This window comes from Melanaphis sacchari, unplaced genomic scaffold, assembly GCF_002803265.2.
Source record: "Melanaphis sacchari strain LSU unplaced genomic scaffold, SCAv2.0 Contig13_pilon_pilon, whole genome shotgun sequence".
Lineage (NCBI taxonomy): Eukaryota > Metazoa > Arthropoda > Insecta > Hemiptera > Aphididae > Melanaphis > Melanaphis sacchari.
The window spans coordinates 312472-320626 of record NW_020270588.1 but is presented as its reverse complement, the minus strand read 5'-3'; positions in this window follow the sequence as shown (position 1 = coordinate 320626).

Genomic DNA, 8155 nt, shown 5'->3' with positions numbered 1-8155 from the left:
TTTTTTTTCAATATTATTATAAATCAATACAACCTTATACAATTATTACATAATAAATAACATGAGATCAATATTTATCGTCAACAGAATGCTTATTACTTAATATGTACTTATAAATTAGACTTCCCTATTCTTATTAAATTATCAACTAGGTAGTATAAATGGCATATAATCTTATAATAATACACATTTAGAGGATACAAATCAAATTATAAATTAAATTATCGTAATGATACCAAGCATCAAGATTGCCCCATTAAATCAATTCTGCGATCGCCATAATAGCACATCGCAGACGGCATCAATTATTACAACATAGGTAAGTATATTAAAAATATAACATATAAATAATAAATCATTCTAAGATGTAAATACGTACCTACAATTAAACACGTGATGCATAATAACAAACAGTGGTTGTATAATAATACGCACATGCCCTAAACATAAAAAAAAGAAACTACTGAGTGATATCCAAAACATTTAAGCATATACAAATACCCATAGGTCTGTTCATTGTAATGTCCATTATATTGCATCGATTACCACATGCTACACACTTGTCGGCTGTCATGACATTGATGACGGTGTCTCTCAAAAAGACCACAACCTTCGAACATATTCACGTTGTTCTTTAAAATTTCACCAATTACATTTAAAATTAGGTACCTTAATATATATTATATTAATTAATAATTGTGTTAATTTTTAAGATTTATAAACCAATAAAATGTTTAAAAATCTCATTTCTTTGAACAAAAACATAAAATAACTTTCGACTATAAAATGTATAACGATCCTGAAACTACCCAAAGCTGTAGAAACTATAATGACCTCGACATAACCTTGAAAATCTTGTGTTTTCCACTCATATAGATTAAAGTAGCATATTATAAGTAATAAGAACAATATAAGATCTACTTTGTATTTTAAAGAAATTCACTATCTTTTGTTTGAATATTCATATCTGTATTCTAATTCGTCCGTTTTGAGTTATTAGTATTGCACCATTTTTTTATTAGCCAAATTGAAAAAAATCGAAAAGATACAATAATTCTTGTGTTTATAAAAAAAAAAATAATTAAGAATATTAAGAATAACTTTCCATTGAAGTCTAAAATGACTTGATCTTAATATCAAATCATTATCTACTAGTCAGAAGAATACAGATCTATACATGATGGTACATCAGTGGTATGCGAATACGTCCGTTTCTCCATACTAAAATACTCTTTATTATTTACTTAATTGTTAGTAATTTATTACACTAAACAATATAGCGTCCTCTTAAAATATTTATGTTTTATAAAATATTTTTGTTGATAAATCACTTAAATAATGCGAACAGTCAACTTTATCATTGACATACCTACTATACGTGAAAAATGATGTTTGCTAATAATAACTAATATATTACGGCATTGATTAAGTTATAATATCTATTACAACAATTTAATGTTTGTGACGTTCGGCCGAAAAAAATATGTCTCCCATTAACGTTCCACGCTTCCACTTACGATTAATTTCAACCTTGGATTGACTGATAGATAAAACTACAATATTATTACTAAATTTCAACACGTATAATAAGTAATATTATTTAATCATATTATTATATTATAAATATTATTATTTATTTACAATAGTTAGATTATGAAAAATTTCTACGAATTTTATGTCCGACACCGGGTCAACTAATTATTCCTTTGCTGCTCATTTCATAACGGTTATCGTGGGTCAACAACCGCCACACCATTCAATAATTGAAAACTTATTACTATTAATAACATAAACATTCGTTATCGGAAACTGACGTAGTAATATTATTGTATGAACGCTAATGCATTAATGCTATTTAATAATGCGTAGTGTATCCCACGGCAAAATTTTGTAGAGCTCGCGAGTCGTGTGCATTAACTTCGCCAAAATCGCCGATCACCCCCGGGAAGCAGTTGTTTTTTTCAGGCGTGTCATACTTATAAAATACAACCAAACCGCTAAACGCGTTTAACGAAAAAAAAATTGTACGATAATCGCCTTTTAGGATCACTTCGCTACCATCAATCAAGATTTTATACGAGTCGAGTGATATTTGCTTCTGTATTTGAATTTGTTCATCTTACCTTGGATATATTTCTGGTTTTTAGTAAATGTAACCATACCAATGTGTAGAAATAAATTAATGCAAGTTGCACCGTTATTATTAAAAAATAAATTTAAATATTTAATACTGATTATACTAAAAATAAATAGATAATCAAAACTAAATTGACATTTATGTCAACTTTACAAAAGTATTACCTACTATCATAATCTATACGATAATTATCAAAAAGGTGTTAACCGCTCTACTGTATAATGGGTGTTTAAGTTTACCTCGTTATTAAATTATGTAGAATATCTAAATATTTTTTTTAAATCCATAAGGTTATGACGGACACTACGACTTATTGTAAAATCAATACGTCTATCGTTTTACTCGAAATCTAAAATTCAAACTTTAAGTAAATAAATAATAATGATACGACGCGGCTTCGGCGGTTGTGGTCGTGGTTTTGGTCCGCGGAAACCCGGTCGCATGATTGTGGATGCTCGCACGGGTGTGGAGCTACACAAACGGGTTGGTTAGACGATGACGTTCTTAACACCTTCAGTGACTGGACGCAACCTGGTAAATCCAACGAAGTAGAGTCCTTACTCCTTGTAAAGCCGTTGTAAAGTTCTTCGGACAACAGTCGGAACATGAGACGGTGTTAGACGTGCGACGGTCGTGACACCAGAGAGCGATCGCCGGCGGCCGATGCTCATCCGACGCGACTTATCTTCCCGGCCCGCCTTGACCTTTACGGCGTTGGTGGGAGAGTTAACGATATCGCGTCTTTATCCGTGGCGGTGGTGATGACAGTGAGTGTACACCGGTCGCTGCGGTGCCTGTACTTTGTACTGGTAAGTGGTAACCGTTGCATACCGTGTCAGATAGAGACATCGAACGTATAGTATCATTAACTTTATCCTAAACACGTTCTCTGCCGACCGTATAATGCACTAGCGCGCGCGTAACCACAACCTAAAACCAGTCACCCCTGGCACTGTTACCAAGCGAACGCTACCACAAGTAGACGATTCCTGTCATATTCCTAAAATGAATTATTTTTTATTATTCGTAAATTGTTGATAATTTACAAAAAATTGTAAATAGATTCAAAGTAACCATTTTTAAGTGATCATTAGTGATCAACGGAATTTTTCAAGGATAAAATGAAGGATACCACGAAACTGACCAGAATACCGGATAATTTCTAGAATTGGTAATTACATTAGACATAAATTTGCAGACAAGAATTTAGTTGTAATACTTGATATAAATTTTGCTATTACATTGAAATCTATTTTATTTTATATTATGTAATAATATTATCTATACTGACACCGACATTTATTTCTATTAAAATTAATATTAGGAATATAATATATTTATTACACGTCCTATATTCCATAGGTACGATAAATAAATAAATGTATATCCCTGTCTCCTGTCGGTCTCGACATGGATAATTACTGACCATGGCACTGAATTCGTACACACGAAAGTACTTACTGTTAAAAATAATAAATAATAATTAATTATCAATTATTTTTATTTATTTTATTGTTGTAAACATAAATAATAATATTGATTTCTATGTGTTTACTTTTAAAATATTAATATTATAATAATTGTGGTTTATAATTATCTTATATCCTACCAATTTGCTTTATTATTCATAAATGTTTTTCTATAATATGTTTACATCATAATTATTATTTATTACAATATTGTGTATAAATAATAGGAGTTAAAATAATCTAAATAATTATAAAGTAGTAATATCATTATATCAACTCGTATCATCTTCATCTTCTGATGATGTATAGCCTGTATTGCTAAACGCTCTGTAGAGGTACGGGATTTCACCACTGGGGCCTAGAAAATGTGATAACCAGTCCTCTTCAGACAGCCCCACATCAATCCCTTGGTTGACGAACGTCCAGTAATGTAAAAGGTTCAGATAGACGAACATATCCATAAATATTTCTATATAAGTACAAATAAAATATTAATTAGGATTTGAAATACACGCGCGTGTTTTTCATGTTAGTTCAAATAATGTATATTTAATATATATATTAATATGTTATATTGTGAGCAATGGCTAAAAATCGTATTATTGTCGTCAAAAACTCACTCATCATTTGCAAAGCAATAATCGCGTTGTAGTTTCTAAGTTCATTTTTCTTCTTCATTTCTTTTTTGATCGATTTCGGTAAACACATGTCCGGTACCCAAATATATGGTAGATACCTATTATAGATACCGGCTATGGAAAACAAAAACTGAAAAATCACTGCACTATAATGTTTCCGAAACAAGTCTGCTACCTATAAATCATATATATATATATCTAATAGTTAATTAATAAATATTTGCAGCTATTTATTGTTTAGAATATTTAGATGGCTTATAATTAAATATAATATTATGGTATTTATCTATATATACGTATATTAAGCAACCTAATGGCACCTGCCGTGATTAAACATGTACTGTTCGTATTTGCCGTACGTAAAACGATGTTTATAAATACAATAGAAACCGTTCATAGATTATAACATTCGAGGAATTAGTCAAAATTAATAATAATAACCAATAGTCATTATAACCAAAATGATAAAACTTGATTATCTATTGATAAAAATATAATATAAAATATTGTATTACAATTTATTAAATGTGTTAATATATTTTTATCATTAAATCGTGACTTAAGTGAATTCAAAATAATAAATTAATTTTTAAAAAATTTACAAATTTAAAAATTCTTATTTTGTTTTCTATTTCTAGAAAAATTATATTTATTCATAAATATATTTCCAATGTAACCAAAATTAATCGCCATGACATCCGAATAGCTATTATACAGATATCACAATGATTTATTATGTACATATACAAATTACAAAATAAGAGTTTTTGTCGGGATTTTCAATATAATGTCATTATATCCGGTTGATGTCCCTTCGACGGTATAAATGGTTTCTACTGTATTATATTTTAACAGGTGGTAATGATACTATGGAATATCGGCGTGTTTATACAATCGGTTGACTGTTGTATACCTACCTAATTAGACCTTTTTAGATAAAGTGAGAGAGATGAGAGAGATGATGAGGAATATCCCATAACGAGAGATATTTACGACGATACTAAATAGTACAAACACGAGATGCGAAATCGACTGTGTGCTGTATAATATGATATTAATATTATATGCCAATTGTTTTTCCGTGTCGTATAATGCACGCGCGAAAGACGAGACTCAATAGTGTACTGTAAATGAGCGGCGGACTGCCACAAACTGTAGCTATCGATCACACAGTATTAATATTATAACACACGGCGGCCACTAAATTGGTAACAGGCAATTTTTTTAATCTTCGATAAGGCGCTAATGACGGCATATGATATACTTAATAGTTAATTTTTATATACAGTGTGTAAACGCTAACTAAGAACACTCGAAAGTCTCGAAATCTCTGAGTAAAATCCTGTAATTTTAATTATTATGACATAAAAATACACATTTGTTTGGTCTTTAAATATTTTAGCTTAATTAGACATGCGCGTGCGCAGTACAACTTTTTTTTCTTGAATAGCAACCACATTTTTAATCATTATTTATTTTTTGTCTATTTTTTTTTTTTTAATGAATTTTGGTAGTTTAACCAACTTTCTTGTCCAAAATTGACCATTAGAGATTATACCAAAAAACTGCATAATGCTCACGATTTTTAGTTTTTTGACTTCAACACTAAAAATAATTATTTTGAAATTTTTAGCCATATTTATTAAGACTATATTTACATGTTCTGATAATTTTAACTACCGTAAAATTTTAATTTTAATTTGTGTATAAATTATAACTTACAGCAGAAAAAAACGTAATTAAGTATGATTGTTTTTTTGATCTATTGAAATTTATCATCAATTAATAGCAAGTTGAAATCTTATTTAAGTTAAAAGTTTATTTAATTATTAATTAATCAAACAAATAAATTGTTCAAATTTATATATAAATTAATGACCTATTCTATTTTAAAACGGAATGGAAACGTAATCTAATACTTATCGAAGTTTATTGGGAATTATAAAATGAAACATTTGGATAAACCTTAAAGTAAATATTTATCTTTATGACAATTTAATACGATAAAATATAATATGAAATTATTGAATATTTTGATATTTATCGTATTCCATACACATACGTTACTCCGTAACAAATATAAATCATTCGGAAAAAGTTGATTTTCTATTAATTTATTGGGAGAGTCAAAAAAATTCACGTCATGCAACACAAAATTATGCTCAACTTTACCAAGGTATGGTTTGTAATTTTCTTTATTTTTATTCGGATAATTTTCTAAGCTAGTTTCGTTATTTCGGATAGAGAACATCCTGCCTATAGTTTTATTCAGTTAAAAAATAATAACGCACAGATATTGAGTGTTTTCAATCTGCGTTTATAAACTGTATACACACACATGCACACACACACATATATATATATATATATTATTATTATTATTAATTATTATTTTATTTTATTATATTATTTATACTCTATAATCTGTTTACCGGTCTATAACTAAAATTCGTATAGACAAATAACACACTCTGTAAACTTTCCACCTTTCATGCCATTCAGGTATACGGAGTGGTCCATTTAATGTAACACAATCATTACTTCCATAACTATTAACATTTATGAAGATATTTTTTCTCAAATCTAAGTTTTTAAGAATCAACATTTTTGTAAAATTATAATATGTTTATTACTTATTATCATCATCATTAGATATAATTACCTACATCAATGAAATTTAAGAATTCTTATTTCTAAACAAAATAATAATTAGAATATTTCGATTTTTAAAAATTAAATTTCGGTTAATTAGTTTAACAGTTATAAGTATTTAAAGTTTATATGACCTATGTAATGAATCAATATTTTGCGGAGCATTCCTTAAAATTTTATCTCTTGAAAAAAATATTTTCAAAAAGTTAAATAGCTTTTGAATTAATAAGTGTCCCATTTTAAATGAATCACTCGGTATGTCATACTACCTACTCGTTGGATTCCGATGGAACATCAACTATTATTATACAATAAAATTATCAATGTGAATAAGGTCACATACGGTTTAAAAAAGGTTAAATTGGAATTAGACTAGTTTCATTTATTACACAAAACTTATTTATCAACAAATATCTTTCAGTCGACGATTGGAATAATAATTTATATTTTTAATACCTAAATTTGTTTGCGTATTTATTATAATAATTACATATAAACGCTATAATTTAAAAATAACTATTTTTATTTTTTTTTAAATCAATTAACAATAGTATAAAAGTCAATTTTTTTTCAAAAATTAATAGATCGATTGTAATAAATAATTTTATTTTCAAAATAAAAAAATAAAATCAAGTGTTAACGTTTATTTCTAAATAAGTTAAGTACGTCGTGTAGTAATGTCACGGATCGAGTGCAATTCAAACAAATCCTGTTTTTAACCGAGTACAATTATTTTATTCGAGCGTTACCTTTTTTGCACGCAAGTCCAAAGTTCGAACATTTTGATTTAGGTAAGGAGTGTAGTTTGACAATCCCCATCAACATAACGTTCTTGTACTATGTGACTATGATCGACCCATTTTAATAAATATTTGTTTTAACAATTTATCGATATTGACAGTATTGTTCATTGTAGCGGCGATCCACTACGCTGATACGCGATTATTGGATACAATTGTCTACCAAAACAGCCTATTAATATTATCTATTCCGTTTCCTATTGAGATAACATACGATAGTGCTGTTGTTATACGTTTAGTGATAGCACTCGCCACTCAACCAAGTAAACTTGGCAGCGTAGCACTGTGCTGACGTATAGTTAAATCGATAATTTATTCGTCTACCTTACTTGTATATTTTAATTGTAATATTATGAATTATCACCGATTTATGAAGAATAAACGATCAAAACAAATATCTAATAAAAGTAGCTGAATGACTGATTGGTACAATCACTACAACAACATTATCATAATTTC